At 45.0% G+C, this 21782-nt stretch overlaps 1 protein-coding gene across 3 annotated transcripts in view; it reads left to right on the top strand.

Moving 5' to 3' along the window:
* The first annotated feature begins 14596 nt into the window (after positions 1-14596).
* The window catches only part of LOC144511865 (plexin-A2-like), a 483337-nt gene continuing 476151 nt past the window's right edge, over positions 14597-21782 (top strand). For 2 of the 3 annotated variants that reach the window (XM_078242268.1, XM_078242267.1), the window contains exon 1: positions 14680-14788. The gene's annotated coding sequence lies outside the window, so the exon portion shown is untranslated. Of the gene's footprint in view, positions 14789-21782 lie in introns of all 3 variants that reach the window. The other variant, XM_078242266.1, reaches the window with a different exon arrangement.

Here is a 21782-nt window from a genome sequence, read left to right as displayed (position 1 = left end):
AATTTAGCATGGCCAATCAACCTAACCCGCATATCTTTGGACTGTGGGAGGAAACCGGAGCACTCAGAGTAAACTCACACAGACATGGGGAGAATGTACAAATTCCACACAGACAGTAACTCGAGGTCGGAATTGAACCTGGGACCCTGGCACCGTGAGGCAGCAATGCTAACCACTGTGCCACTGTGCTGCCCTCATCCTTGGCACCATTCAGGTAAATTTCTGGTAAACCTGAAAATGAGTTGTGATGACGATGCTGGGGCTGCAGAGGTGGCTGCAGGCCCGGGAGTAGAGGGACACAGCTCCTTGACACCCTGGCAGTGGCCCCTAGGCACATGCAGGGGATTCTGGCAAGAGATGTCACTCTCTTCCATTGGTGAGTTCCCCTTCTGTATATGGGGGTTGAGATGTTCCCCTTGCCCTCTGGGGAATTCCGATGTCCATTGGAAGGGATCCTGATGTCTGTGGGGAGGGATCCTTAAATTTAACTTTAAGCTCACCGTGTTCTATCCTCGCCCATCCAGCTGGCTGCGTGATCCTCGCCAGCACTTTGGAATTACACAGATTGCTGTTTAATCAGGTGAGAAAAGACATCTGTGAAGCTGGCAAGTTTCACACAGCGTTTCTTGCCTGAGCCAACACTCTTTTGGGAAAATTGCACACTTTATATCCTCCTCACAACTTACTTTGCTGCCTATTTTGTATCGTCAGCAAACTTGGCTAAAATGTACTTGGTCCATTCTATGGTCATTAATATGAATTGTAAATGGTTGTGACCCCAACACTGATCCCTGTGGGACTCCAATAAATGTAGTTTGCCAACATGAAAATGACACATTTATCCCGATTCCCTGTTTCCCGTTAATTAGCCAATCCTCTATCCAAGCTAATATAGTACCCCTACACCATGGGTGGGATTTTCCAGCCATGCTTGCCCCAAAACCGGAAAATCCTGCCTGAAGTCAACGGACCTATGCATGATCTGTCCCCTCGCCCTCTACAATACCCATGCAGGTGGGATGGGAAAATTCTTCCCCATGTGTTCTTATCTCATGCAGTAATATTTTATGTGACACCTTATTAAAAAGCTTTTAGGAAATCCAAACTCTCTACATCTACAGGTTCCCCTTTATCCACCCTACTTCTTACATCTTCAAAGAATGCAAAAGATTTTCAATGATAATTGCCCTTTGATAAAACTTTTGTGACTCTTGATCCTATTTTGATTTTCTAAATGTTCTTCCTTAATAACGGATTCCAGCATTGACAGGTCTTAGGCTAACTGTTTTCTTTCTCCCTCATTTCTCAAATAGTGGTGTTACATTTGTGGTTTTCCACTCTGCTGAAACCTTTCCAGAATCTAGGTATTTTGAAGGATTACAAACAACACATCCACTATCTCTGCAGCCACTTCATTTCAGTCCTCACGATGTTAGCCATTAGGTCCTGAGGACTATCAGCCTTTCGTTCCATTAGTTTTGTAGTACATTTTCTCTCGCGGTCTAGTGGGGTGGCGTGGTGGCACAATGGTTAGCACTGCTGCCTTACTGTCCATGTGGAGTTTGCACGTTCTCCCCATGTCTGCATGGGTTTCCTCCAGGTGCTCCAGTTTCCTCCCACAGTCCAAAGATGTGCGAGTTGTGTTGATTGGCCATGCTAAAAGGCTTCTTAGTGTCAGGGGGGCTAGCAGGGTAAATACATGAGGCTATGAGGATAGGGCCTGAGTGGGATTATTGTTGGTGCAGGCTTGATGGGCCGAATGGCTTCCTTCTGCACTGTCGGGATTCTATGTGATTGTTTTAAATTCCTACCTCCCTTTAGTCTCATGATTTTCTTCTATTTTTGGAATGCTTTTTGTCTTCTACTGTGAAGACAGATACAAAATATGTGTTCAAAGTCTGTGCTGTTTTCTTGTTTTCACCATTAATTCCCCAGTCTCAGCCTCTAAGGGACCAGCGTACCTACTCTTTTCCTTTTTATGTACGTGTAAAGCTTTTACTGTCCGTTTTTATGTTTCTTGCTGGTTTACTCTTACATTCTAATTTCTTTCTGTTCTAATCATCGCAGCATTGTACAGCTTTTCTTTCAAATTTGATAGCATCCTTAACTGCCAAGATTTTTGAAGGATTAATTACCATTTACAAAACATTACGAGTAAAACCTTGAATTTAGACATTTTATGATATAACACAGATGGAGAAATTTGCAAAGTAAATTCAAGCTCAAAAACAACAACAACTTGTGCTGACACAGCCCATCTCTGCGGTGGGTTATCCCACGGTGGATGCTTTGAGCCATTGGTTGCCAGCTGGATCTTCTGGTCCTGCCAGGGTCGACGAGCTTTTGCATGGTGTGTACGCTCCGGAGCTGAGGAATTCACCGCGGGGGATCATCTTCAGCAGGACCGGAAGGCCCCGTCGACTGGAAGTGCTGGAAAATCCCATCCAGTGTCTTTAATGGTGTTTCACAGGAGTATTATCACACAGATAATAAGCTCCATAAGGCGATATTGAGTTAGGTGATTCAAAAGCTTGATCAAATAAATTTTAAGGAGGAGAGAGACAAAGAGGTTTCAGGAAGCAAGTCCAGACCTTAACGCTTAGGCAGCTGCCAATGATGGAGTGATGAAAATTAGATGCAAGTTGGTTGGTGGTAAGTATAGGACTGGATGCTGATGGAGCCTTAAAGAGCGACCAGGCCTAAGACCAGAGCGGGACTGGGAGCCAGCACGAAAAGAGTGGCCACCTTGGTAAGTAGGACTTGGTGAGCATTTCTGCTGTGCTTAACACTCTAATAGACTGAAGAAAATGAAGGTTAAGGGAGTAATTTAAGGGTATGTTCTGACAGGGTAGCTTGGCCACATAAAATGCTCCTGTGCGATGTGGGAAGTCAGGGACAATTTCAGTGTCCAGGGTGACCACTTGTGCAGGAAATGTCACCAACTGCAGTGACTCAAATCCACGTTCCAGAGCAGAAACTGTGGCTGGAATCACTGTGGAGCACCCGCAAGGCAGAGAACTCTGTGGATGGTATGTACAGTGAGGTGGTCACACCACAGGTTAAGAATGCACAGACAGAAAGGGGATGACTGACTACCAAATGGATTAAAAATGCTCGGCAGTGGGGGAGTGAGATAAGGGGGTTGGGGGAATCGAAAAAAAAGAGTGGAAAAGCAATAGTAATGGGAGATTCTATCATAAGGGTATACACATGTGGTTCTGCAGATGCAGATGTGATACCAGGATGGTATGTTGCCTCCCTGGTGCCAGGGTCAAGGATGTCATTGAGTAGCTGCAGGACATTCTGAAGGGCGTGGGTGAACATCCAGAAGTTGTGTTCCATATCAGTACCACAACATAGGTAACAAGAGAGATGAGGTCCTGAATGCAGAATGTAGGGAGCGAGGAAATAAATGAAAAAGCAGGACCTCAAAGGTAGTAATCTCAGGATTATTCCCTGTGCCACATGTTAACGAGATCAGGAATAGGAGAATAGACCAGATAGATGTGTGGCTGGGGAAATGGTATAGGGAGGAGGGATTTAGATACATTCCTTTGTGGCACAAAACACAACAGGAAAAGCGGTCCAACCATGGCTAACAAAATGAATTAAGGATAGTATCAGATCCAAGGAGAAGTCATATCAAGTTGTTGGAAAAAGCAGCAAGCCTGAGGATTGGCGACAGTTTCGAATTAGCAAAGGAGGGCCAAGAGATTGATTAAGAGAGGAAACATAGAGTACTAGAGTAAACTTGCAAGCAGCATAAAAACAGACTGTACAGACTTTTATGTATGTAAAAAGAAAAAGGTTAGTGAAGACAAACATAGGTCGCTTACAGTCAGAAACAGGGGAGTGTATAATAGAGAACAAGGGAATGATAGAACAATTAAACAGCTCCTCCAGTTTGGTCTTCACAGAGGTAGATGCAAATAACTTCTCAGAAATGCAAGGAACCAAGGGTCCAGTGAGAAGAGGAATTGAAGGAATTTAGTGCTGGAGAAATAAATGTGACTGAAAGGTGATAAATCCCCAAGGCCTGATAATCTACATCCCAGGGTACTAAAGGAGATGGCCATGGAAATAATGGCAGGTCCCATGTTGTCATATTGGCAGGGAAGGCTCTGAATGCATCTGCCCCATCAGCGACTTCAACTTTTAAAAGATCAGGGTGCCCGATTTAAAAGCTGCCCCTAATTTTAAAAAGAAAAAGTGGAAACCTCCCCCTCCCTTCACGGAACTACTCCCTCCTCCCCCACGTGGAACACCCTCCCTCCCCCCTCCGCAGAACTTCTCCCAAACCTCCTGTATGGAACTCCACCCCCCCCCCCCCGCCCCCCCCCAACCACCGCAGAACTCCCCCTGCCCCCGATCCTCCCCTCCATGGAACTTCTCCTTGCACCCCATCATCGGCCCACTATCTCAGGAAATGGGTAGACTATTTAGGGCTGATAGGATGGGTAGACCCTAAGGCAGCACATTGACACAGTGGTTAACACTGCTGCCTCACAGCACCTGGAACCTGGGTTCGATTCTGGCCTTGGGTGACTGTCTGTGTGGAGTTTGCACATTCTCCCCTTGTATGCGTGGCTTTCCTCCAAGTGCTCCTGTTTCCTCCCACCCCTGCCGCCCCTGGTTTCTAATGCCCTCATCTGTAATTTTGTCAGAATTATGTCGGCTGCCAGTTGGACAGATCGCGTCTGTTTCCTCCCATACTCACCCCATACAAGATGTTTGTTACATTAAGATTTTTTTTTAAAATTCATTTTATGGGCGTTCTTGGCAAGACCAGCATTTATTGCCCATCCCTAGTTGCCCTGGACAGGGTGGTGGTGAGCTGCCTTCTTGAACTGCTCCAAAGATGTGTGAGTTAGGTTGACTGGCCGTGCTCAATTTTCCCATAGTGTCAGGGAGATTAGCAGGATAAGTACGTGGGGTTATGGGGTAGAGCCTGGGTAGGATTGTTGCTGGTGCAGGCTCAAACAGCCAAATGGCCTCTTTCTACACTGTATGATTCTATAAGAGGAGAAATGCCAAGACAATGAGCATAGTTAAGAAAGAAATAGATAGATGTCTAGACTCTAAAGGCGTCAAGTGGTGCAGGGAGAGATGAGAGTGTGGCAGTGCGATGACTATATTGAATGACAGAGTAGGCTCGAAGGGCCAAATGACCTACTCCTGCTTCTATGTCTGTTTCTAACAGAGGCCAGTATTGGAAGAGTACAAAATTATCAGAGGGTTGTCAGGGAGGGGTAGGTTTTCAGGAAAAGAAGATTGATCATATCAACTTGAGGTAATGTTTAATTCTCTGTATCTTTACTGATTTTTTTTAAAGCATTAAAATTATTGGTGTGCTACTGTTGGAGTAAATCTATGTTCCTCAGGTGCTTCATTGCATCTAGCAGACTGCCAGTACTTGAACAGTGCTGGTAAATGAGAATTAAAGCAGTCAATACAAAAGTTCAATTGACTGCTTTGTGTGGAAGTATTGCTTCACCACTTGGAATCTCTATGGACTTCCAGAGTGAGATTGACAGCTCTTGAGAAATCATTGTCATGAATCTCGAAATTCACTGCACATTGTAGGATGATATCTCACTGGAAGTCCATCTGAAGTATTATCAATTTTCTTTAATTATAGATTTTCCAATACGGCTATAGTGATGGTAGGTCAGATTCAATTCTTTGTCACAATTCCTTGTTCTTATGTTTAAATTCCTTGTTTGTGTGGGATGAATTTCTACATCCATAAAGATGAAAGGAGAAAGGTCAGTGCTGAGGAAATGCACCCACGGTTCTGCTTTCAGCCAGTCCCTACATCAGTTAACTCCCGTGGTTGATGCCCGACCAATACATTTGTATTTTGTTCCCACAATATGGGTGAAAGCAAACCCTTGATAGCTCTTTCTCATGTTTCACGTTTGCAAGTGTCTGGCCTTGGTTTGACAAGTCCCCATGGCAAATGTGAAAGCTGGATGGAAGAAGTAAAGTGGATTATAGGTTACAATCTTTTGCTAAGACTTCTTGGTGCTACTTTGCATTTCCACTGCAAAACCTTTAGTTTGAAGGGGCGGCACAGTGGCACAATGGTTAACACTGCTGCCTCACAGCTTCAGGGACCCAGGTTCAATTCCCGGCTTGGGTTACTGTCTGTGCGGAGTTTCCACATTCTCCTCGTATCTGCATAGGTTTCCTCCGGGTGCTCCAGTTTCCTCCCACAGTCCAAAAATGTGCACGGGTTAGGTTGATTGGCAATGGTAAATTGCCCCTCAGTGTCAGTGGGACTAGCAGGGTAAATACGTAGGGATAGGGGCTGGGTGGGATTGTACTCGATAGGTCGAATGGCCTCCTTCTGCACTGTCGGAATTCTAAGTATAATTATGCCTTTTGGTATTTGGAATTGGGGGAATATTTTCCTCTGTTTAGCATTTTTAGCAGAATGGCGAATTATAAATTCATCAATCAATATAGCAAACTGACGAGAATACATCTCGAGATAATGCTCATTGCTACTCACAGGTTATTCTTTTTAAGATGATTTGATTGATTCACCTTGAGTACATAGCTTCTTTTCTTCATTTTCTCATGAAATCTGGGCATTACTGGCAAAGCCAGCATTTGTTGACCATTCCAATTGCCCTAGAATTGAATATTTCAGAAGACAGTTAAGAGTCAAGAGTCAACCACAATGTTATGGGTCTGGAGTCCCATGTGCGTCAAACGGGGTAAAAATGGCAGATTTCACCTCCTGAAGTGGACTAGTGAATCAGATGGGTCTTTATGGCAATTGCTGATTATTGATTATTTCATGGTCACCACTACTGAGACCAGGGGAAGGATTTTCCAGCCGTGCTCGCCCCAAATCCCACTTGAGGTCAACGGACCTTTGCATGGTCCGCCCCTGCCCACTACAATTCCTGTGGGGGGCGGGATGGGAAAATTCCACCCTTGGTTTCAATTCCACCATCTACCATGGTGGGATTTGAACCTATGTCCCCAGAGCATTAGCCTAGACCAGTGAGTTTACCACTATGCCACCAACTTGCCTTTGAGTAAAAAATACTCAATAACATGAAAAATGTAGCACCCACCTTTAGCCATTACAGGGCACAAGAATTTGCTCACTAAACTACAACTTTCTGAATAAGAATTTTTAAAATTTAAACATGCTTTATGAGTCTCAAACTTTAAAAGCAAAATAAAATCCCACGGTAGCAGACACAACAGATCTTGTCATCCACTCTGAGGATCAGTGTCATTCGACTAATCTGTATGTATCCCAAATGGCCAACTGCATATAGACTAGTTTATGAGGACATTAATTATGTGTTCAAGTGATGGCAAATGATTTTAATTCTTGGTCATTACTGTCATAACTACTTTCAAGTCTGAACAAAATGATAGTAATTTGATCAAAACATTAAGAGACAGCACGAATAAATAAAAAGAAAATGTGTTCAGATAACCTTTGAAAAAAATGTGTTCAGGGTGCTGCTAAGGTGACACATGGTTAGCATAGCTGTCTCACAGCAGCAGGAACCCGTGTTCAATTCCGGCCTTGGGTGACTGTCTGGAATTTGCATGTTCTCCCTGTGCCTGTGTGGGTTTCTGCCAGGTGCCCCGGTTTCCTCCCTCAGTCCCAAGATGTGTAGGTTAGGTGGATTAGGTGGTAAACGAATGGGGTTATGGGATTGGGTGGAGGGGTGGGTCTGGGTAAAATGCTTGTTCAGACAGTTGGTGCAGACATGATGGGCTGAATGGCCTCTTTCTGCACTGTGGGGATTTGATGGATCTATGATAACATTTGGGAGAAATGCACAAAAATTGAGATTTCCGTGATGTGTGTTTAAGGTCAAAGTGAACTTCAAATAATCGGGCAGGTCTGAAAAGAAGCCAGCCTGATTTCCTTCTTTTGAGTTAATGGAAAGGAATTGGGCTGTGCCCAGGTGATCCAATGTCCCCCAATGAAAATCTCTCCATTACACTCGCATCTAGCAATGGTCAAAACACTTGAAACATTGGACAGTATTTTCAGGCGGACATGGTCCAAAAATGCTGACCCTGGCTGATGTGCTTGTTTCCCAACATTGTTCCTGGCACCAGCCATTTTAGAGGGAGCAATTTTGGAGCCAAGTAAGACTTGCTGAGCCCACAAGCTGGCCAGCCAAGTAGGTTCATTAGAGCCTTATTAAGGGTACTGACAGGCAGCTGACTTGGATTTTCCAGTCGGCCTCCAGTTTCCCGGTGCGCTGGGGTCAGTTTATCTGCCTGGAGGTGGCACCCAGCAGCACACCAGGGCAGTGGGGGTGCGGGTGGGGGCAGGGGGGAAGTACCCCAGGTGTGCCTATAGTTCCTCCTTGCCTGCCTCCCTGCCTGGCTGGGAGTGCAACCAAAGCCCGCTGTGTAGAAGGATTTCACCCTGTGGAGGTGCTTTTCCTGGTTTTTGTTTAACTTTTAAAATAGGTTGGCGAGAGGGCACATACATGTTGAAGCACCCTCTCCCTTCCTTACCCTTTGCTGCAACCTGTTGCTCCTCTCAAGCTAGAAGGCTCCTGTCACCCTTAATGGGGGAGGAAACCCATCTCCGTGCCAAATAAGGGGGGTTGCAGCGTGAAAATCCCAAGTCAGGAACTGCTTCCCCCCCCTCCCTCGCCAAATCCCACCAGGGCATATTCAGGATCTGGAAATAGCCTTGACTCCAGTTTCCCCTCCAGAGAGAATATTCAGCCCATTGCAATTCCTTGGTTTGGGAGAAAACTGAAATTCAAGTATTTTCAATCCTCAGCGAAAGAATTTGAACCACAAAAGGTAGCTAACAATTGATTTCAGGAGACATAAAGGCCACGATGCTCCCATCCCGCTGCACTAATATTTTGGCGCAGTGAGTCGGGAGATTCTCACATCAGCCATCATGGGGTTCGCGCCCCGTTTGCATTTCCCAGCACCGGACTTCCAGCAGCCTCTGCTCTGTGCCCGAAATCAGCGCGGAGATGCAAAGACCATTTAAATGGTCATTTAAATATAATTTGACTGAGTTTAGTAGGCCCAGGACTGAAATCTCCGGGTTGCTAATATTTTTCCCCCCTCCCAGCGTGTTTCTCTCTGGCAGGGGTTACACCAGCTCCCCACCAACAGGCAGCCCAATCCCACTGGAGTGAAGTGAGGGTATTCGGGACCCCCTGAAGGTCGAGCGGAGGGGGGTTGTGCCCCTTGGGCATTGGCACCCTGGCAGTGCCAGCCTGTGCCCCTGGCACTGCCCAAAGAGCAAAGTGCCAAAGCCCAGGGGGCACCTTAGCACTGCCCACTAGGCAAGGGGCAGTGCCAATGGGGAGGGGTTTATGAAGGCGGAACCCAATGGGAGCGGGGCCTAGGGGACGATTGGTGGGTGTGAGGGGTTCCGCTGCCATTCTGCAGACAGGATCGGTGGGGGGAAGCAGGAAGGCCGGCGATTGGGGTGACCTGGGGTTGGGGGTGTCAGCCGTGGGGGATGGTCAGCCTGCTGGGGGTGCGGGTCGGCACTGCAGGGGGGGGTGGTCAGGACTGCGGGGGAGGGTGGGGTTATTGTCAGGAGGGTGGAATTGATCGCGGTGGACTGGGAGGTGTGTGGTGAAGACTGGGCCCGGAAATGGTCGGGGGGAGGGGCAGCGATCAGGCCTTGGGGGGTCCGGATAACCGGCAATGTGGGGGCCGTGGGGCTGGCCAGCGATCGAGCTGGCCAGCAATTGGGAGGCCGGCAGTGCAGGGCCACTGACAGATCGGCACATGCACAGTAGCCCGCTCAGTGCGCAGATTTCAGCCTCTCCAGGGGGGATAGACCATGCCCCCTGAAATTTAATGATATTCACACTGGTGGTCGCTGCAGTGCACAGAGTGTGGGGGATTCTTCTTTGAACTCCCACTGAAAAAAACAGCATGAATTACTCCAGTTTTCACACGAATCCGACACTTAGAATTTTTTTGGGAGAATTCCACCCAACTTATATTAAAATAAATCATAAGATAAAGACGAGAATCAACCTGACCTCTGATTGACCTGAGGATTAGCTGCAGGCTAATGTTCTCTAATATACCTCAAGAAGGCAGAACAATTACATGCTGTGGCCTTAAAGTGACTGTCTAATTACACACAGCTGCACTTTAGCAGCAAAATAATGCATATCAAATCCTATACGAGAATGCTCTTCTCCTTATAAAATAGCATATTCTGCGACTTAGCATGTGCGGTCTGATAGGAGACCATTTAGTGCAATAAAGGAATTAAAAGGGGACATCATGACATGGAGGTGTTTATAAAAGAACCAAGACTTTGAAAGAAAAATACAAAATGTTTGAACTCAACGGCTGAATATTCAGCAGGTCAGACATCATCTGTACATAGAAACGGAGTTAACGCTTCGGATCGATGATGACCGCTTCACCTTGTAAAGTCTACGTGCGCGATCTTACCGGCTGTCCATGACACGCTCCCACTGCAGCGAGTTCGGAGAATTTCGCGCCCAGCCAAATCTCCGTTCGCTGCAGTGGGATGGAAAAATCCCACCAGCGTGCACGGTGGTAACATTCCGGCCTACGAGTCAGACAGTGCAGCTCAATACTACTACTGCTTAGTATGCCAACATTTTACAATCACTCCCCGAGTCACTGATTGATTGTCTTAACATTGCAAAGACTTAGAGTGGAATTCTACAGCCCCATCACGGTGGGAGCAGTCCTGGAAAATGTGGCAAGTCGTTTAAGAGTCCAATGGCTTTGGCAGGAGTGGAAAATACCAGCTCGCGGACAAAACCTAATTGTTGAGACTTGAGGCGTGGGGTGATGGCTGAGGATCTGATTCTTTTCAAAAAGGTTGATATGATGACACAGTTTTGATTCTGAGTGAAGATATGAGCCTCGTATGTGAAGATAATTTCCCTCTTCTGTTTTTCTCATCATTATTGAATGCGGAATGAAGCATTCCAGCAACTGACAAAGACCCAAAGTGATCAGAGTAAAAAATATACTTCGTTAATAGATTCAACAACATAACAATTCGCCTCTTTAACATTTTAAAAATCCCAAGGTGCTTCATAGGAGTGTTATCAACCAATATTTGACTCTGCGCCACTCAATGACGAGATGCACTGTGCAGCATTATGTCCAGTCATTGCAAATAAGAAGATCCAGAGTTCAACCTTTGTTCTGCAGTGAGTTATTTTGGATAAGTACATGGATGGGAAACGATTAGAAGGATATGGGCTAAACGGAGGTAACTGGGACTAGCTGCAGGGGCGCCATGTTCAGAATGGACTGGTTGGGCCAAAGGGCCTGTTTCCATGCTGTATTGCTCTATGACTCTAGGCTCTATAACTGCTCCTTGTTAGGTGGAAGTGGAAGTCTTGTAACTGGTTTTAGGCAAGGGATTGAAGAAATGGCCAAGGTGATTATGTAGGGACGTTGGGTGAGACAGGATTGGGCTCACCTGAAGTGCCTCACACAGTCTAATAGCCTAGCAAAAGTAACTGAGCTTACACATTGACAATAGCTACTCAGATGAGGCACCAATGGGTTGCCAGGAAATTTGTTACTGCACCTTCAAGATTAGTCTGAATAAAATTGCAGTAAATGGGGAAAATATGTGTTTTAAAGGAAATTAATTCCTGATTTAAGCATATTTCTGTTACTCGGTCCCAGGTTTGTTTCATTTTTAGCTTGTTTGTATCTATAAGCAGATGTGTTACATGATATATTCCGTATGCCTGTACAGAGTTAGACATCGAGTTGTGCATAATAATGAAACGTCTATAATAGACTTGATGTTAACCCCTGTATATCTATTTTATAATCTATGTTCTGGTGTTTGTGGGTGGTTCAATTTCACTTTTAAATTACATAGCAGCATCTTTTATAGTACGCATCCACAGCACACATTGAAATAAAGGTGAATAATATTGCGCTCTTTCTGTTCACACACGATACTCACCAATGAATTTTATTTGAAATCTGTTCATTGTGTGAGGGAAATTTTATGCCAAATGTGTGCAGTTCAGTCTCATCAGCATCAAATAAGTTGAATGACAAGGTTTGTGGTGATACTGGTTAAGGAGAAGAGTTGGCCCAATTCCAAGATTTAGCAGATCTCTGAATTTATTTTGACTGATTCTCAAGACATGAGTGGCACTGGCAAGGCCGTGTTCCCTGGAAAAGGTGCGCCCTGGTTTTGAATTGCTGCAATCGAAACTTTCACCTCAACCTGCACACTGGCAGGGAGGGCCAAAGTTTAATAATACAAATAAAAATGGTGGAAACACTCAGCACGTCAGGCAGCATCTGTAGAGAGAGAAACAAGATGGGTGGCACGGTGGCACAGTGATTAGCACAGCTACCTTACAGTGCCAGGGACCTGAATATAAGACCTATGGACAAGCAGTCAGCATGATTAATGACCCTACGCACCCCGGACATTCTCTCTTCCACCTTCTTCCATCGGGAAAGAGATAGAAAAGTCTGAGGTCACATACCAACTGACTCAAGAACAGCTTCTTCCCTGCTGCCATCAGACTTTTGAATGGACCTACCTCACGTTAAGTTGATCTTTCTCTACACCCTAGCTATAACTGTAACAATACATTCTGCACTTTCTCATTTCCTTCTTGGTGAATGGTATGCATTGTCCATATAGCGTGCAGGAAACAATACTTTTCAGTGTATGCTAATACATGTGACACTCATAAATCAAATCAAATCAAACCTGGGTTCAATTCCAGGCTTGGGTGACTGTATGTTTGAAGCTTACACGTTCTCCCCGTGTCTGCATGCATTTCATCCGGATGCTCAGGTTCCCTCCCACACTCCAAAGATGAGCAGGTTAGATTGATTAACCATGCAAAATTACTCCTTAGTGTCAGGGGATTAGCAGGGTAAATACATCGGGTTACGGGGATAGGGTCTGGGTGGGATTACAGGCTCAATGGGCCGAATGGCCCTCTTTTGCACTGTTGAGATTCTATACTCCAGGCCTCAGACCATCTGAAATGTGTTCAACTTCGCTGATGAGCGTCAACATTTAACGTGATTAGGGTTTCTCTGTGGCCAACCGTGGGAAATAACAGTCAATAGTTTTATCTTTACTTCCCTGACTGTGATGAAACCATGATCAGGCAGGGACAAGACTAGCTCATTGTACTAGGGGTGTGCTAATGCCTGTGATTGTGTTTTGCCCAGGCTAGGGGAGGGAAAGGATCAGAGTTGCCAATGAGATTAAACCGAGGCTTTACCTGATGCAATTTTTCAAAGCCATCTTGGCTTTTTGGCCAAGATGAAGCATTAGATTAAGCCCGGGACGGGGTGCAGTGCCTCATCCTGTCAGCTTGGATCTTGTTTGATGGAGCCCAAGATGAGTTGTAAAGTCTTGCCTTGTCAGCTTGGATCTTGTTTTTCCCTCATGTGGGGATCATGATTGGGTTGAATTGGAATTGACTTTGGAATTAGAAGTCAAGTAGTGAAAGGTGGCATGGTGTAAGAGTGGCAGAGTGGTTAGCACTGCTGCCTCACAGTGCCAGGGACCTGGTTTCAATTCCTGGCTTGGGTCACTGTCTGTGCAGAGTCTGCACGTTCTCCCAGTGTCTGTGTGGGTTTCCTCCGGGTGCTCTGGTTTCCTCCCACAGTCCGAAAGATGTGCTGGTTAGGTGCATTGGTCATGCTAAATTTGCCATCAATGTATCCGAACAGGTGCCGGAGTATGGCACCTTGGGCATTTTCACACCAACTTCATTGCAGTGTTAATGTAAGTCTGCTTGTGACACTAATAAATAAAATACACTCGCAGCTAGGGTGTAGAGAAAGATCAACTTTATGTAAGGTGGGTCCATTCAAAGGTCTGATGGCAGCAGGAAAGAAGCTGTTCTTGAGTTGGCTGGTATATGATCTCAGACTATGACTCGACACTTCAGGCCTCAGCCGCCTGAAATGTGGTCAACCTCACTGATCAATGCCAACAGTTTACATGACTGGGGGGGGGGGCACAGTGGCCCAGTGGTTAGCACTGCTGCCTCGCAGCGCCAGAGACCCGGGTTCGATTCCCGGCTTGGGTCACTGTGTGGAGTCTGCACATTCTCCCCGTGTCTGCGTGTGTTCCTGCGGGTGCTCCGGTTTCCTCCCACAGTCTGAAAGACGCGCTGGTTAGTTGCATTGGCCATGCTAAATTCTCCCTCAGTATACCCGACTGGGTGCCGGAGTGTGGTGACTAGGGGATTTTCACAGTAACTTCATTGCATTGTTAATGTTAGCTTACTTGTGGCATTAATAAATAAATTTAATAATGTGGCCAACTGTGAGAAATAATAGTCCATAGTTTTATCAATTTCATTCAGGTTGAAATAAAAACCCTTTGTGTTTCGCAAATTCAGAGGTTGGAAGAGTTAATGGATGGACAGGTTCCTCCTGCTGTGTGGGTTGAGGTGACAAGAGGGAGTCTGGTGGAAGGTATGCTAATGAGCACGTATTATGCAAATATGCGTCATAGGCTAATGAGTGCGTGATATGCTGATTAGGCGTATGCTAATATGCACGCTATGCTAATGAGGCAGTGGCGGAGCTGTGTCTGCGCTGGGATTAGGAGAGAGAGAGAAGGACGGAGCTCCTGTGAAGAACAACATTGAAAAGGAGAAGCGGAGCGGAGTCAGCTCAGGACTGGGAGCCGGGAACACACTCACGGAGCAGTGTGCAGCTAGCCAGTAGCGGAGCACTCGGATTGCCAGCAAGACAAGAAGAAATTTAAACAGGGGGGAAAAGAAACACTCACAAGACACAGACAGTGAGTGAAATGTTTTCAATTATTAATGTGGAGAGAGGGCAGAGAGGAGCAGGCAAGAAAAATGCAGAGAGGGGTTTGTTTCAAAACCTTGGTGTGAGTGGGACATTTATTTTTGGGGAAAAGGGGGACATGGAGTAGGAGTGTGGCCATGGAGGAAAGAGGGGACATTGGGAGTATGGTCATGGGGGCAAGAGGGGACATTGGGAGTATGGTCATGGGGGAAAGAGGGGACATTGGGAGTATGGTCATGGGGGAAAGAGGGGGCATTGAGTGGGAGTGTGGCCATGGGGGAAAGAGGGGGCATTGAGTGGGAGTGTGGCCATGGGGAAAAGGGGGACATTGAGTGGGAGTGTTGCCATGGGGAAAAGGGGGACATTGAGTGGGAGTGTTGCCATGGGGAAAAGGGGGACATTGAGTGGGAGTGTGGCCATGGGGGAAAGGGGGACATTGAGTGGGATACCTGGACACACACAGCGAGATTGTGGGGAAAGAAGTTGCTGCATTGACTCCAGCTGGAGGTGAGGGGAGGTGCTGTGGTCCTAGCTGGAGGTAGGGCTGTGAGGATGCAGGGGAGTGAGGACAGATGGTCCCGGGATCCAGGCTGGAGGGGAGGAAGTGGGGGGACAAGGAGCCGCAGCTTCACCACCAACACGGCAAACTCTGAACTGGCTCGCCCTGAAACTGCGGAGACTGGCAGCGTGAGCGCTGCGAGACGCGAGTGAATGAGAGCTTTCCGGCAGCTTAGCAATTGTGTTCTCTTCCCCTCCGTCCTGTACTAGAGAGGATGGAGAGCCTGGGAAAGACTGATTTGGGGGGGGGGGGGGATTACAGAAGAACAGATGGGAGGCTTCAACTATAATGAAATTGCAATAAATCTGTCAATGTATTCCTAATAGTTTTTCAACAAGGGCGAATTAAGCATTTTGTAATGTCGCCTGTGCTGACCAGTCACTTTTTAATTAGTCCTTTTTTTAAATCAATGGACATTTCTGACTTTAGGCTTTTTTTTAAAACAAAGAAGAAATTGTTTCTGCAAAGTGTAATGCTCGTGCGAATGGGAATTCACTTTAGGTTAATCCGAGGCAATTGGAGTATGGGCGTCTCGGGATCTGCGGGCAAGGTAAAGGTGTTCCGAGTCAGAATCGGTTAACCACATTAAGAGGGGCGCAGAGGCAAACAGTTAGCAAGGGAGAGCGGTGATGAGTGAGGAAACCTTCTGTCAGCAACGCGGTTCGGATAAAGAGAAGTGAGGTGGCTTTAATCTATATTGATTAGAATGGGAGGAAATCTGTGTGAATAAGATAGGATGGGGAGTCCTGTACATATTGAAGTTCTTGTACAGTGAGTGCATTTACTTATCTTTTTGATAGTGTGCAGCAAACAGTGTTATACAGTTCTCTGCACGTCGGGGATGCTGGATCAATGCATAGCAGTAACAGATGTCTGTTTCTGTTAGTTTCCTCTACTGATGGATATAGCCAAAAGGGATCTGTTTAATTACATTCTATATGCTGCCGCTATGAAGCAAATTCGGGAGGAATAGACAGAATATGCCGGGATAGGAAAATGCCCCAAAGCATTATTTCTTCTTGCAAATGACCTGAATTACTATCTATCCAAGAGTAATCTTGGAATCTATTCCTGGCGATATCTTTCCAGACTCACTCCTTTTTATTTTCGCTTGTGCTTTTTTCCCCCCCTGCTTTTTAACTGCCATTCACCCTTGGGCATCTCTTTGGGGGTCAGGTTGCTCTGCCAAGAAAGAAATTGTTAGCAGTCGGGGGAAGTGGAGAACAATTGTACTGCTCAAATGTGCCTCCTAGTGGTTCCGGGATCATCTCTGACCGTGGCCACAGTGGTACTTGTGTACGGGACCGGGAAGGCAAGGGAGGATAAATGGGGATTTAGGAATATGAGAGAGCCGGGAAAATCAATGTATGTTTGAAAAAAGACAAGAAAAACAAAGTCTGCGAGTACAATTCTGCATTTCAACAGGAGAATTGGTAAATGTAATGTGATTATCATAGGCAACCTGTAATTTCTTTTTCAGGCCATGTAACTTATGCATCTGATAGGAAAACATTCTCACAAATACAGAAGTATAATCATCTGTTGCGTAGCTTAACTTCCGGCATACAAAAATCTTGTGCACAAAGCAGCCAGAACAATTAGTTTGACAAGTGGAGATTAGAGGTACTAGCCATTAAAATGATATGGGGGGAAGACCCTCGCCCCCCGCCCCCCCACTTCCCGAAGAATTACCTGAAAGAATACCTGTCACCTTTACTAGGGTCTAGATCATGTTTGTTTGTTCTCGTTTCTTATATCTGAAGGTGGGGGGGGGGGGGGGGGTGGAGGGGAATCGATGTTATCGTTGTTTGTGACTGTGTAAATGCGTCCCACACCTGGATTCTATGTTTAGCCAGGATGGAAGATCAGTGGCCCAGGTTGTGTATTCCTCCGTACCTATCTTCATATCGGTTAGAAGGAGCTTTGTTTCAAGAAATGTCACTAATTTTGCAGCTCCTGAAATTGTTTTCCAGTGGTGCAGCACTGAGTTTGATCTAGTGCTCCACCGGGTAAATTGTTCCAAGGAGAGTAGGCACATTTGAATGTCCAACTAGATGAGAATGACACTTGGAGTTGTATGACTGTCACCCATGATTACAGTAGGATTTTAATGTTTTTGATCTGTATTACCCATCCTTGCAATGAATGCAGATGTGGAGTTTGTGATTAACAAATAGCTGTTCAAAGGGTTGAATCAGCTCATTTGTTTGTTTTCAAGTCAATCAAATACGGGCAAACTAAATATCTGTAGATGTATGCTGTGGCATTTCAATTTGTAGAAATATTAATATACAAAGTTGTAAAAGGAGCAAACCCCTGCATCCCCCTAAAGCAGCAGTACGTACATGCAAACTGCTCTCCCCTCACCCTTCCATCTCCCCAATCCAATTATCACTTCTCGTCTTCCAAAGGAACATCACGCTATTGTATAGTTTAAAGTTTATTTATTAGCCACAAGGAAGGCTTACATTAACACTGCAATGAAGTTACTGTGAAATATCCCCTAGTCGCCACAGTCTGGCACCTGTCCAGGTCAACGCGCCTAACATCACGTCTTTCAGAATGTGGGAGGAAACCGGAGCACCCGGAGGAAACAGACACAGGATGAATGTGCAGGCTCCACACAGACAGTGACCCGAACCCAGGTCCCTGGCACTGTGAAGCAGCAGTGCTAACCACTGTGCTACTGTGCTGATGTGGCGATGCCGGCGTTGGACTGGGGTAAACACAGTAAGAAGTTTAACAATACCAGGTTAAAGTCCAACAGGTTTATTTGGTAGCAAAAGCTGGCCTTGATTGTGTGGCTTTTGCTACCAAATAAACCTGTTGGACTTTAACCTGGTGTTGTTAAACTTCTTACTACTGTGCTACCCATAGTTCCATGGGTGCTTTCCCATCCACTTCATCTAGGTGGATATGCTTCATTTGTCAGCAGGCAGCAATTTGTTTGACTGGGACACTTGCAGCCATTCTCGATTGTGGCTATACCTGACGTTCTCGTTCTAGAGCAGTGACCATCAATGGAAGCTGTGGCTGATTTAATTTCCCTATTCCTAATGTAGGGTGTTGGGGCTAGTTGTAGCGACCTGTTACAACAACATCAGCTTCCATTTAAGGTAGAACCTTCAATGTAATAAAACGTCTGAGGTGCTTCACAGGAGTGTTATGGAATTACATATGGCACCAAGCCAAATAAGGAGATATCTGGCCCAGTGATCAAAGGGATAGGTTCTAAGGGGAAACTTAAATAAGGAAAGTGAGGCAGCCTAGGTGGAGAGATACAGGGAGGGAATTGTTACACCTTAAGAAATTGAAGACCCGGGTCTAACTCCAGGGTCATGATCTATATTAGTGCACAAGGGCAGAGAATTTAACCAGTTGAGCCATTGGGGGAGCTCTCAGACCAAATCGTTTTCCACATCAGAGCAAATGCACGATATAGGAATTCATAATGACCATTGTTCTTGAAATAATGTTGTGAATGAGGAGCTGTTCTCTTATGAAGCACATTCAGGTTCCATTACATTATCGGCAGTTCTGCTAGAAAAGTTGCATGTTTTGTATGCTGAAAAGAAAATTCAGCATCCGACATTGTAATTCCCACCACATAGTCATGTTGAGAAGGAACGCTGTTTAAACAGAGCGTGCACACCTTGCGCTGAGAGGTCTGAGTTTGGAGCTGGCCTTGATTGAGGGCAGGGATTGCAAAATCTATATTTTGTTGACATCTGTGCCTGAGCTTCCATAATGGTGATTTTGCAATCATGTGTGGATCACTGGGTAATACACTGAGAGGGTGGAAAGGAAAAAGTGGTGCAAGTTTCCCTTGGATTGAACTTTGCATCGATTTCATTGGTGGCGGATGTTGAGATTTTTGCATTTGTCTATCAGCTTCTCAAAATAATGCCACTACTCGTGTGCCCACAACTGTCCAGCAGGGCAAAAATAGGAATAAATTAACAGTCTAATAATCGAGGAAAATGTAAACAGTTTCAACTGCAGAACTAAACCGATAATATGGGAAGAAGAATAAGTTTTGAATTACAGTATTGGATGTTTTAAAAATCAGTCTTTGCATTTATTAAAAGAGGAAGTCCAGTGGGAGTTGTGGGTGACAATAGCCTCTTTATCCACTTTCTTTGGTTCTCCTGTTCAAGAATGTGAAAATCATGCCAGAATGAATATTTTCACCTTGGTGCTCTTGGAGAGCTGTCTTTGTTGACTTTTAAAGGAAAGAAAGAAAACTCTACTTCATACTTTTAAAAATATGGATACAGTTCTTATGACCCTGAGAGTTGGTGAATCTCACTACATCAAAAAATGTGGCTTTGAAAAGAGGATTCCTGCAAAAGCTACTGTTTTGGAATTCTTGTTAAATATTCTTACCCAAGCTGAATAACTACAGGTCATCTGCCTCTGGGAAACATGGGTTCCTGATGACATAAAACCATAGAAAAGTTACAGCACAGAAGGAGGCCATTCGGCCCATCTTGTCCATGCTGACTCAATGACACCCATATGCTCTTTCTAATTCCACATTCCTGCACTTAGCCCATAGCCCTGTAGCATACAGCACTTAAGGTGCAGATCCAGGTGCTTAGGATATCTGCCTCCACTACCAACTCAGTCAATAAGTTCCATACACCCACCACCCTCTGTGTTTAAAAAAACATTCTTCCTCATGCTTATACACCCCAAAAAATTGTTTCAGTGAAAATGTGCAATTATCATGGCATTATGAATTCATATAGATTTATCCTTGCCTTACTGTTAACAGCCTTGTCTCTCTGTTCGTTACGGGGTGCAACTTCACTGCAAGCCTTAGAACATAATGTGGCCTCTGACACTTCAGTCGAGTACTGAGGGAGTATTTTGCCAAAGGTGTCATTTTTTTTGGATCAGATGTTAAATTGAGGTGTGTTTGCTCAGGTGTACATAAAACGTCCCATGGCACTCGTTTGAACAAGGAAGTCCTTCTGGTATCCGGGCCAGTATTTATCCTTTAACCAGTGCCAAAAATAGGTTAGCTGTTTGCTTAACCTATTGCTGTTTGTGTAATCTTGCTGTTTACAACTTTGTCATTGAGTTTGCCTACAAAACAATAGTGACTACGGTTCAAAAGAAACAAATTTATCCCACCTTTGTTCTGGGACATCCTGAGGATGTGATAGCTGCTATGTAAATGTAAGTTTGTTCTTGTTGACAAAGTATGAGTTCAAACATGTAATGTTCCCCCTTTCAGATGCTTCCCATTCCTTTAAGGCCCCCCTATTTGCAGGGTAGGTACATTTGCTGTGCTGGTCCCTGCAGAGTTTTTCCATGTTCTAGGTTGAATAAACAATATTGATTTCAAAGGTTATTATGGATTTAATACAGGAAAATTACACTGAAGTCATTTGATACAAATAGTTATGTGAATGGGACATTAATAACTTAAATACTATTTCCTCAGGGTACCTGACCCTGGGCAAGTTCAAAATCATTATGAATAATGGTGTATGCTAATAATTTTTGCACTCCAGGCCATTTTTAACTTGGCATGAGAACAAACTGTGTTGAAGTATATACTACCCCCAATAGGCTTTGTATGTGCTTTGGTAATTTTAGGATCTTTAACTTGGGTAAAACGATTCATTTTCCAAATAAGGAGGTGAATTTAGTTATTAAAGGAGATTATACCCTCTCTGACCAACATTATAGGGGTGGTGTCACCATGCTCAGAAGTTTTCATAACGTAGATGGGAACAGGGGTGGACTATACGGCCCCTCGGTCTTGCTTTAACATTCAATATGATCATTGCTGCTCTACTTTCTCACCCCCTCTCCATTTCCCTCAATTCCCTGAGAGACCAAATGACTGTCTATCTCAGCCGTAAATATATTCAACAATAGAACATGTACAGCCCCCTGCAGCAGAGAATTCCAAAAATTCACAACGCTTAGTGAAGAAGTTTCTCCTCATCTCAGTCCCAAATGATTGGTTCAGTTATCCTGAGTTATGTCCTCATGTTCTAGATTCCTTGACCAGTGGAAACCATCTCTCAGCATCTACCTTATTAAACCCCTTCAGAATCTTATGTTCCAATGAGGTCAAATTTAATTCTTCTAAACTCAGGAATAAGGGCTCAATTCCTCATAGGCTCATCTTCGCAATCAATCTGGTGAACGCCCATTGTGTGAAACTGTGGGCTGAAATGCTGACGTGATCTGCTTCCAAATACTCCAACCAAGTATATGCAGTAAATTGATTTATTCAAAGTTGCATTTGCAACAGTAGAAAAGTTTGCATTGACAATATGATTATCTTGATTTTCTCGATCCGTTAGAGAGCATGTTTTATTTGCACTCTTTAAAATGCCAAGTCAGTGGTAGGTAAATGATAATTTTTTGTCACTGAGCAGTCAAACTAAATACCAGTGACGGT

This window comes from Mustelus asterias, chromosome 25 (genome assembly GCF_964213995.1).
Source record: "Mustelus asterias chromosome 25, sMusAst1.hap1.1, whole genome shotgun sequence".
Classification (NCBI taxonomy): Eukaryota; Metazoa; Chordata; class Chondrichthyes; order Carcharhiniformes; family Triakidae; genus Mustelus; species Mustelus asterias.
This window is presented reverse-complemented; position numbering and strand designations above follow the sequence as displayed.